This window comes from Ursus maritimus, unplaced genomic scaffold, assembly GCF_017311325.1.
Source record: "Ursus maritimus isolate PB19 unplaced genomic scaffold, ASM1731132v1 scaffold_16, whole genome shotgun sequence".
Lineage (NCBI taxonomy): Eukaryota > Metazoa > Chordata > Mammalia > Carnivora > Ursidae > Ursus > Ursus maritimus.
Window position 1 is genome coordinate 21248868 of NW_024424008.1, and position 12282 is coordinate 21261149.

Sequence of the window (12282 nt, forward strand, 5' to 3'; positions counted from 1 at the left end):
CCGCGGAAAGCCTGCTTCTTCCTCTCCCACTCCCCCTGCTTGTGTTCCCTCTCTCGCTGGCTGTCTCTCTCTCTGTCAAATAAGTAAATAAAACCTTTTTTAAAAAAGAGACTCATATTTCTGAATAAGTTTGCTCTTCTCTGATTAAATATTGGTTACCTTTTCTTTCTATCTTCTATGGTCCTTGATCATTAACAATTCTCTCAACAATATTAAAAAATATATTATTGAGAATTGGCAATCTTCTTTGCTAGTAGTTGGAAAGATATAGTGGTGAAAATGACGCAGTAGCCTACAGGTTAGTAGAGCACAATTCTAATAGTTCTGGGAAATCCCTATCTCAGAATAAGATAATTTAACAGGTATATTGAGCCAGGCTACTGTGAGTCAGGAAGCTTGTTTTGTGTATTTCATCAACTGTCTCTTCTGCTTCCCACATTCCTCCCACCTCCTCCCACTGAGTTGATCCATCTTTTCCAGAGTTGGAGGGGATTGGAAAGAAGGCAGAGGTGGGATGCAGAAGGTTTTACTTGATTTGTATAATTACAGAATTGTACCCATGACAGTAGTTTTCTGGGTCTATTCGGGAGATAGAAACTATGCAGTAGGTTCAACAGGGGGAGTTTAACATAAAGAACTAAGTATAATAGAGGTGTAACTCTAATATATATATATATGGTATCCCAGGGCTGAGGGAGAGTGTCCAAGGAAGGACAAACTAGGAAGGAGTTCAGGCCTTCTTGCAGAAGGAGGGGTTCAACCTACTGCATAGTAGGAAAGTTTCCTAGTTTGGCTGGTCTAGAGCTGGTGGGGAGTTGCTAGTAAACAACAGGCAACCTTCCTTGTGGAGTGCAAGCAGGATGGCAGGAGATCAGCAGCTGGGAGTGTGGGTTTGTAGTGGGAGTCCCAGTGCAGGTGTAGGCAGAAGACCTTGAGACCACGTAGGCTGAGTGAGATTCTCGTTTCCAGGTACAGACAGCAGCAAAAATGTTGTCACCTGATGAGGCTGCAAGGTTGTCAAGGGACTGTATTCTGCACTCATGGCTGGGGCAGTGCTCTACTAGATGACACAGCCACAATGTCGACCCTTGACTCTTGGTAGAATTGCAAGGACTGCCCCTTCCTCTTGCAGTGTCCCTCCAACACCCTGTAGTGAGAAAGTTTAAACTTGTTCTCACTTTAAAGGAGAAATGCTTAAAGGGATTTTGTTGTTTATAATAGAACATATATTGAAAGGTTTGGGGTAAGAGGCAATTAATTGACAACTGACACAGTGACTGTGAGATGTGGAAGATGCTAAATAATGATTTTCATTTTTTTCGTGATATGCTTTGTGTGTTCTTTGGAGAGTCCCACCTGCTGTCTCTTTCCTCTTCATGCTGGTTGTGTACGAATTCCTGTTGGTCCTCTGCCTTTCAGCATTTTACCACTCTGCTATGTCACTTCTCTCCTCTAGTGTCAGTGGGCATACCGAGCCTCTTCTGATCTAATACCTTTGCCCTCTTTTCCAGAGAAATGTAGATCCTCTTGTAGCCAACGCCTCTCATGTTTGGACTTTCCAGGCCTGAGTCAGGTATCAATCCCCAGGTCCTTCAAATTCCAGAATACCTGCTAAGCCCAGTGTCATGAAGTCCCCCTCATTTTTGAGAAGTCTCTTCCTTTCTATCCTTGAACCACTCCCATCCCTAACAGCATACTGACAACTCTCTCAAAACATTTATTTACTTGCTACCATTCTCTTTGATCTTACTGTGATGCAGCTTGGGTGTGCATGATAGGAGAATATCAGCAGAACTGATTTCATAATCTCAGCATGTTCTGCATGTGGGGTCGCCATCTCTCTAAGAGGTGTATGCAGGCACTTCACATTCTTGAAATTTTCCCTACCTTCAAGTTCCTAAGCAATAATGGGATGAAGGAAAAGTCACATTTAACAACTTGATAAAAGGTCATTTCCATATGATCTCATTGTTGCTCTTTTCACCTTCATATCTTTATAGTTGAAAGTCTCAATTTTTATTTTCTTCCCACAAATCTCCAGATGGGGCCCCTTGCTTTATCAACTCTAACACCTGCACATTTCCCTCATATTTTTAGGAGTGGTTCTACTTTGTCTTTTTTTTTTAATTGATGACATCATAAGTTAGTTGTTTGGTTTTTTTTTTTTTCCCCATTAAACTTTTCCCTTGAAGAAGTCAATCCCACCCACTTGATTCTCCCAGGGAATGATAACCACAGACACATCAGAGAGCATGATCAATGACGGTGCAGGGTACCTTCTGCCAACCACTCCAGGCAAATTTCCTCCAGCTACCATTTGGAAAAATGCTTAAAGTACAGGTTACCTTCAAGGATAGGTGATGTGATGAGCACTGGGTGTTATATGCAACTGATGAATCATTGAACACTATGTTTGAAACTAATGATGTACTTTATGTTGGCTAATTGAATTAAAAAAAGTCTCTGGAAAATTCTCTTACCCTTCTTTTATGTACTTTGTATGTGGGTAAGGGGCAAATGCCAAGAGACTGACTTTATAATGTATTAATGTGTCCTATCTCCTCACTTTGGAGTATAGGATCTTTGGCATTCTTGAATATTTTTCTACTTTCCAAGTACCTGAAACAATTCTCAATTGTTTTCATAGTGATAAAATAATGACTACTGATTTGGAAATTTTTAATAACAAAATTTTTATGTCATATTCACGAATTGCTAGATGACCATATTGTTAAGTGGGCTGAGTACCTTTGAATATCAAAGAAGGACTCTTTGGTCATTACAGAGACAGTTATCTAAACTTTACATTCAGCACATGGCTGGTCAGTTGATGGCGCTGGAGCTGTCATGCCATCTGTAGTTTGACTCAAAGACCTATTTGGAGGCTTATGTTGCAGATCCCGTACCGCCCACACAGTAGGGGCCTCACTGTGTTGGCCAAATTTTTGCCATAGATTTTATTACACCTTCTACACCAGGGATGAAGAAATGTTGATCATTGCATGCAGTAAAAACAAAAGATTTTATTGAGTGTATGATGAAAACTTCTTGTATTATCTCCCCATTTAATGCACTATTCACCTAGGGCAACAGATTTTATTTTCTCTGAAAAATATGTGGTATTTCTCAGTCACTATTTGATAGAAAGAGAGGGTAAAATTTTTTATATTCTTTCTTGGGAACTCTGAGTAGCTAACAAATAGTATGAAGAGCCAGAAATAGGATGAAAATACAGGAACAACTAAAACAGTGTACAATGTAGATATAGGCTAGACTATAAATGAAAAGTACATATCTAAAATATCTCTTCCTCATAATAAGCACATGGGAAAGCCTCTGGAATTTAAGAAGGGAGGGCATTATCTTGATTAATTTATCATTGCCTACAATCTGGCCTGCAGTCTCCTTAATTCCAACTGTGTGTTCTTGTATACTTACATAGTGTTGCCTCTTATTCAACAAATTTGGAATTTCCTCCCATTCTCTCCTGTTGTGCTCTTTGTCTTTGAATACCCAGCTCTGACAGCCCCTCTCCTGTAAGGCTACCCCTGTGCCCCAGATAAAGTTTGATGATACAGCCTTTCCCTCTACTCTGACAAAACTCTTTTTATTCTTTTTGTCTCAGAACCTGTTATGTTGACCAGTTATCTGTCTGTCATCTACCATCTATCTATCATCTATTTTTCATCTCTTTCTTATTAAAATGTGCACCCACATAAGGTAGGACCTATATTTGACTTATCTTCTTGCCCTAGTACCTAGTAGGTACTGAAATAACTGGATGATGAAAGGATTTTTAAGCAATGAAATTGAGTTCTGAGTTATGAACATTGTGAATATTTAGAAAGGAAGTTATAGATTATTTTTGTATTTCTTTAGCCTTTGTGGTTTCATTAACCAAACAGTTGGTTCTGGCTGCTGTCAAGCTCTTCGAAGCAGGGACAGGAGATTTCAAAACAGTGCTATGTACACAGAGCACAGATGCTGCTCAGTGTTTTTTAGCCCAAGTCCCTTCTTTTCAAGGCCACGGACTTTTGCCAAGTTACGAGGAAGCCAATAAAACAGGAGGCAAGGCATGTGTCCACTCTGTAGCAGCTTCCCTGATTCATGTGGTCAAGAAAAAACAAATGTCTTGGGTATCTACTGTTTACCAGGCACTGGGCAAAATGTCTATCTAAATGAATCATATGATGGGACTTGGCCATGAATGGGGAAGTAGTGATGGGGGCAGCATGGAGAGAGCTAAGGCAGTGATCTTTGTTTATATCAAATGATGGGGGTGGTGGTGGCATGGGTTGATTTGGGTATCTCTGTAAGCAGAAGCTGAAGTAAAGAAAGTATTCTTTTGCCATTGCCTTAATTCAGATCCTCTTCCTCTCTGCAAAGACTTTACTTTCTGTCTCCATTCCCACTTCCCTTATACCATCTAGCACACAGCTACAAGAATTGTATTTCTGATCATACCACTGCTCTGATGAAAAGGCTCCAGGACTTTTCATCAACTTCCTTACAACGATTTACAAAGCTCTCTATTATTTGGTCCCCTCTTGCCTCTTCAACTTCATCTCTTTTGCTTTCTGCCTTGTATATTAAATGGTAATTTTTATGTCTATTTCCATTTGTTCACAATTGCCTTGATTACAGAGATGGTATCTCATTTGTCTTTTTCTCCTTAGTTATAAGGATAATGTCTGCATATAGTAGACACTCAATAAATGTGAGTACATGGGTTTATTAAGATCAGAGACCATGCTTATACATGTTTGTTTCTAGCTCTTACCACACTTCGTAGTATCTTATCAGTGTTCAAAAATTTTGTTAAAGTGACCTGAACTGAAGTGGGACCTGCCACAGTAATAAATAGTTGTTTAATAATTATTTTTTCTGAATGTGATATCTGTCCTCTATTGTAGCAGATTTCCTCCAATCATCTTCAGTGTGCGATAAGTTCACAATGCCAGCTGAGGGAGCATCCTCAGGCCAGATCTTCTTTGCCCCCTCTCCTGTTCTGTTTTCTAGAGTCACATTGTTTGATATCTAACTATCCCAACCTTGTGTTTGTGAGTTTAATTCAGTTCAATTAAATTTGATATCCATATAATTATTAAACACATAATATTAGGTAAAACTATATAAATTTTCTAGTATTTGGCCCTTCTTGACTTAAAAAATAGGAACTTCATATTGGGGTAAGGAGAATTTGGCCTTTCTTAAACTTCTTATTTCTGTTTTGACAATCTGATAAGGGTAGAATGGCAATGATATTGCTAAAATACATTGCTGTGTTAAGAATATTTGAATGCTGCAATTAAAATTGAAGGAAGTGTTTTAGATTCCACATATAAGTGAGATCATGCAACTTTTGTCTTTCTTATGTGTCTGGCGTATTTATTTAGCAGAACCCCCTCCAGGTGCATCCACACTATATTGTGCAAATGGCAGGATTTCCTTCTTTTTAAAGGATGAATTATATTCTACTGTATGTATATACCACATTTTCTTTATCCATTTGGCCATTGATAAACATTTAGGTTGTTTCCATATCTTAGTCATTGTGGATAATATTTCAGTGAACATGGGAGTACAGATATTTCTTTGGATCTAAATTTCAATTCTTTTGGATACATACCCAGAGGTTAGATTGCTGGATCAAATGGCAATTTAATTTTTAATTTTTAAATTTTTGAGGAACCTCCATATTGATTTCTACAGTGGTTGTATCCATTTAAATCCCCACCAACCATGTAAAAGGGTTCCCTTTCCTTCACTTCTTTGGCAATATTTGCCTTTTTTTTTTTAATAGCCATCCTAATAGGTGTGAAATTATATCATCTTGTTGTTTTGATTTGCATTTTAATGATTAGTGATATTGAACATCTTTTCTTTTTCTTTTTTATTTTATTTCTTATTCATTTATTTTTATTATGTTCGGTTAGCCAACATAGAATACATCATTAGTTTTTGATGTAGTGTTCAACAATTCATTAGTTGCATTCAATTAGTTGCATAAAACTGAATGAACACCTTTTCATATCTCATTTGTTTATCTTCTTTGGAGAAAGAAGATTATTTTTAAAATCAGTTTTTGTTGTTGTTACAGAGTTGTAGAAGTTCCTTATATATTTTGGGTATTAACCCCTTATTAGATATATGGTCTACAGATATTTTCTCCTATTCTGTACGTTGTATTTTCATTTTGGTATTTGCTTCCTTTGCCGTGCAGAAGCCTTTTAATTTGATGTAGTCTCACTCGTCTATTGCTGCTTTTGTTGCTTTTGCTTTTGGTGTTATATCCAAAAAATCATTGTCCAGTCCAATCTTTAGAAGTGTTCTTCCCCTGTTTCTTCAAAGAGTTTTACTATTTCAGGTTTTACATTTAAGTCTTTAATCCAGTTTGAGTTCATTTTCATGTATGCTGTAATAGTCCAATTTCATTCTTTTGCATGTAGAAACAACATCATTTTTTGAAGAGACTATCTTTTCCCCATAGTGTATTCTTGGTGTCCTTGTCAAAGATCACTTGACTGTATATGTATGGGTTTATTTCTGGGCTCTCTATTCCATTTGTTTTATATGTCTGTTTTTATGCCACTAGTATACTCTTTTGCTTACTGTAACTTTGTAATATGTTTTGAAATCAGGGAATGTGGTATCTTCAGCATTGTTCTTCTTGTTAAAATTGCTTTGGCTGTGTGGGGGTCTTTTGTGGCTCCAAATGAATTTTGGGACTATTTTTTCTATTTCTGTAACAAATACCATTGGAATTTTGATAAGAATTGCATCCAAAATAGTCAGACAAATAGCAACAGAGAGTGGAATGGAGATTGCCAGCAGCTGAGAGGAGGGAGGAGGGGGTGGTATTGGTCAAGGGTCCAAAGTTTCAGTTATGTAAAATATATAAGTCCTGGAAATTTGTACAATTAGGGACTATAATTAATAGTACCATATTGTATATTTAAAAATTCATTAAGAGGGTAGATCTTCTGTTACATCTGCTTCCCACAAAGGAAAAGAAAACAAAAGGGGCAGGAGGAAGCTTTAGAGGTGACATAATTTTATGATGTTGATTGTGATAATGGCTTCATGGTTATATACTTATATCCACTCACATCAAATTTTACATGTTTAAATATTTACAGCTTTTTATATGGCAGTCATACCTCAATAAAAATTTTTTAAAAATAGATGTTAGAAACTATATGAGGATTATAAATGTCTCATGCAAATGCCATACCTTAGACTTTCTGAGTATAGTAACTTGTAACTGTCTTGTCACCTGAGGGAGACCTGGAAGTTACACTTACGGATTTGTTATAAGAACTATTGACTCTTGTTGGAAATGAGGCATCTAAGCTACTTTGCTTTCCATGGTGCCTGTGATAGATAGCTTCCAAACTGGATCCCAGTAGTGCTTTACTTTTGTTATTTATGCCATGTGTAATTTCTTCCACTTGAATTTTGGCTGGACTTAGTGACTCACCTCTAACAAATAGAATATAGCAAAATCAGTGGAATGTCAATTCCAAGATTAGGTTACAAAAAGACCCTGGTTTTGTTTTTGTTCAACCTCTCTTGCTTTTGTGCTCTGATGGAAGCCTGGATTCTGTGTTATAAGCTGTTGTATAGAGAGGACCACATAGCCAGGAGTTGAGGGAAGCATCAGACCAGTAGCCAGAAAGAAGCTGATGTCCTCAGTCCAATAACCTGTGAGAAACTGAACTCTGCCAACATGCAAACCAAAGACCTTATAAGTGAATCCTTTGTTGTTTAAAGCCAGCAAATTTTAGAGGCAATTTGTTATGTATAAGTGGATAAGTGATAAACCTGTCTGATGTAAATTTCATCTTGTTGCATCTGAGCAGTCACCTGAGAAATAGATACCTCCCTGAGAGCTGTGTACACTGATGTGCTAGATCATTACAGGGATTCCTATGAAGAGGAATGCTTGATGTTGTCCTGCTGATGAGTGGTGGTTTCCATTTGGTATCTTACTGATGACAAAATATATCCTAGAGTAGTCTCATGAGTCAGAATTTTAGTTGTACTATGAAGATTCCTATTGATAGTTACAGACATACAGTTAAACAATATATTCCAGATATTGTGCTAGAAACTGGAAATAGAATTATAGAGACAATCTATGAGATCTCAAAGAAAATAGACATGGAGGCAAGTAAAATATATTTGATGTTTTAGTTTATTAAATGCCTATGCTATCTTACCCTTGGTCCTTAGAACTTTAGGAGATATCTGGCACATATATAATCCCTAATTATCACTAGTTCCTACAAGGTTGTTATTGTAACTAGTTAACAGATTGAAAAACTGAACCTAAGAAATTAGTTAATTGGGTATCACAAATCTAAAAAATAGCAGATCTAGGATTCAATCCCACATCTTCCTGAACTAAAAGTCTGGTCATTTTAATGGCCACACATCAAGCACAGAAATATGGAGGATAAAGATGTCCAGTATGTATGATAGGTTAGTAGGTTGGAGTAGGCTTTGAAGAAAGAAGAGTTGGTCAAGCAGATGAGATAATTTATTGGTTCTCTGTTTCATTTTTTGAGGAACTGCCAAACATTTTCCACAATGGCTTCACTATTTACAAGGGTTTTAATTTCTGTACATCCTTGCTATAAACTGCGTTTGAAATAATTTATAGTTGATAATTGTAAAATTATCAAAATTATCTGAAGTTCATATGAGTTTGTTTCTGCTGGTTTATTTTTAATTCATTTTGTGGGCTGATTCTCCTCATGATGTCTTGTTTTCTTCTGGACTCATATTTGACTATGAAATGTTTAGTGTCCATAGAACATTATTTGTGGTCTTCTTTGAGGCTTAGAATGAGCTGCTTTTTTCTCCAGAGTCTTTAAATTGGCTAATCCCAAGTCACCAAGGGCCTTCCTTATCAAGGACCACTTTTACCTTGCTTCTGCTTGAAGTTTTCAGAACTACAAAGATGGTAAGAATTTTAGCCATAAATAGGCTTAAGATTTACCTATAGCCCTAATGTTCTTGTGGCATTATTTCTACACAGCATCTCCCTTCCTCAACCTCAGAGCCAAGGCATGTTTCCTTTCACTTTCCTAGGATTGGGACCAGGTTGGATGGGTTTATTTAGGTTGTTTTTACCTAAGTGAATTGCCCCTTCAGGCACAGATTTTATTGCTCTTGAGGTTTTATTACGACTTCCTAAGTCCTAGGAGACTCTTAAAATCTAAGCCTTTTACAAGTTTGGGAAAAAGACTCAGAACAAAAGTGATTTTAGTTCTCTACTCATCTCATTGGATTCCTGCCTTTGCATAGAGTTCAGTTTAATGATTCATAGATTCTTGTCAGCTCTGTATTATTTTAGGAAGATATTTAGAGTATTTTAACCCAGATTATTAATTAATTGTTTGCAGAAGGTTGATACAAACCCCTGAAATTAACAGAAAGAGAAAATGTTTTCCATGTCTCTTTCTTTTATAGTTTACTTTTTCTTGCTCTTTCTTTGCCTCACTTTGTATAATTTCTTCTAATTTAGTTTCCATTTCTCAACTTCTCTCTTTAAGCATGTTTAATTAATTGTTCAGCCTTCCCATTGATTTTGGGGGATGGGGTACATACAAGTACCTTACCATACAACGCAAAGATGTTGATTATAGTTTGATGGGTTTTGGTAGATGTATACTATTGTGTAATAACCAGCCCAATTAGGATCTAAAATGTTTTCATACCCCAGTAAATTTTAAATTCTGTTGTGCCTCCTTCCAATTAGTGATCTCTTTACCAGGCCACACTGTTCCAGTATCTACAGCCAAAGCTTACTTTTATCAGTTCTGCTCTAAAATTTTATATAGGGGCGCCTGGGTGGCACAGTGGTTAAGCGTCTGCCTTCGGCTCAGGGCGTGATCCCGGCATTGTGGGATCGAGCCCCACATCAGGCTCCACCGCTATGAGCCTGCTTCTTCCTCTCCCACTCCCCCTGCTTGTGTTCCCTCTCTCGCTGGCTGTCTCTATCTCTGTCAAATAAATAGATAAAATTTAAAAAATAAAATAAAATTTTATATTAATAGTATCATATTTAGTACATTATATTATAGCTGTCTACTCAAACTGAATGTCATATTTTTCAAATTAATGCATATTACTGTATTTATCAGTACTTCATTCCTTTATATTTCAAGTGCATTCAATTGTTTGAATATGCAGTAATGTGTTCTTCCATTTACCTGGTAATGGACATCTGGGTTATTTCCAAATCTTTGCTCATGTAATGCTTATTGTATAGTGGTTTTGTTTGTTTGTTTGTTTGTTTGTTTTTGTTTGTTTTTTGTGGAGCTGTGTTGTCATTTCCATTGGGTTATTACCTAAAAATAGAATTGCTAGGGCAACTTATTTGAAAATGTATTCACTGAACACTTGACAAATCTGATTTAAAAAACAAGCAGAGCTTCGGGAAATTCAGTGAAAAATAATCAGGGTACATGCAAATAAAATCATATAGTAATCAAACAGTTTAAAATCAAAGGTAAAGAACATATCTTAAAAACTGCCAGAGAAAAATGAAACTTTACAGATAAGGGAACAATAGTCTGAATGACATCTTGTTTCTTATAAGAAAAATTAAATGACAGAGGACAATGAGATGACATCATTGCAAGTCTGAAAAAAATTGTTAACTTAAAATTCTATACTGAAGGAAAGTTTTTTTTTTTAAAATGAAAGTGATATATAGACATTTTCAAATATACAGAAGATGGAAGAATTTGTCAATGGGATATCTGCACTATAATACATTCTATAGGCTACTGGGCTTGCTGCGGCTTTTGTGGTAATCACTCCTTCCTTGCTACTTCTCTGCAACCTACTCTGCTGCCTCAGTCATGAGCATTCCATTGCCTCTGTGGGTATGTCCTCTCTTATCACTTTTTTGACTTTTCAGTACTATAGTATTACCACTGCTGCTGCTGCTCCTTCTCCTCCTCCTGCTCTTCTTTTTTCTCCTCCTCCTCCTCCTCCTCCTCCTCCTCCTCCTCCTCCTTCTTCTCCTTCTCCTCCTTCTCCTTCTTCTCCTCCTTCTCCTTCTTCTTCTCCTTCTCCTTCTTCTTTTTCTTCTTCTTCTTCTTCTTCTTCTTCTTCTTCTTCTTCTTCTTCTCCTTCTCCTTCTCCTTCTCCTTCTCCTCCTCCTCCTTCTGTTTTTTTTGGAGTAGCTTAGTTTTACTTTTTAGGTTCTTAATTCTACCTTAACTTTTTCTTTAAACACTGAATGCACTGTTAAATTTCACACTGTTAAATTTCATATCCGAGGTCTTTGATCATCTAGAGAAATTTATGATTTGTTGTTTCTCCTGAATCATATGGTGGTTTGTTTCCTTATATGTTTGTTAATATGTTTGTGGTCCAATTTAATCTGAGTGCACCCAAGGGTGTTAAACTGATGATGTTTTTCCTTCAGAGGACTGCATTTGTTTCTGTTGGAAACTGGTAGGCATTGCTGATTTAGTACTGCTTTAGTCCTCATTGAAGGTCTAGGCTTAAAGTGGAGGAGTCCCAGGTTCCTCCTGTATGTCTTCATGTGGGCTCAAGATAGCACAGCAGTAATGTGGAAATTTATCCTTAGGTAACCTGGCTTCCATATTCTCCTATAGCCCACTACTCTTAAATCTTGTTTTGGCTCTTTGTTGCTAATTTTTCCTTCCTTCTTTCCCCTTTTCCCCCCTTACTTCATGATATGTTTATAATTTATTATGAAGTCTGTTTTAATACACCCAGGAATTAGTTATATTGTTACAGAAGGGTCCTTCTAAACTGCCATACTGCAGAGGGTGACAGATGAGAGTCTAATCTTTAGGCTGGAAATGTCACCCTGCCTCATTTAGTCTCAGTTGGTTTTCCCTGTGTGAAATGGAGACACAGATAAGGCCACTTCAAGATGATGCTGAGGACTGTTGAGGTATTGTTTGTGAACTCACTTTGCAACCATTGGTTACACAGCAGTTAGCACATAGATGTTCAATCATTCCTTGTCAAATGAGCCAGTAGATGAACATAAAGGCTTTACCACCTGTGGACCTAGAGAGAAAAATTGGAGCATGCTTAGCAGTTTCCCGTACTCAAGCTGGAGAGTCTGGGCAATGTTGTCTCCCTCCCTGTGAAGACATGCTGCGATCAAACTAGAAATAAAAGGAAAATGTGAAGAAAATGTTGCTTGTTATATGGGATTCTACTGGGAATGCTTGAGAAAGGGAGATGGAAGAGGATGTGAGAAACATGTTGACAGGATAAAACACA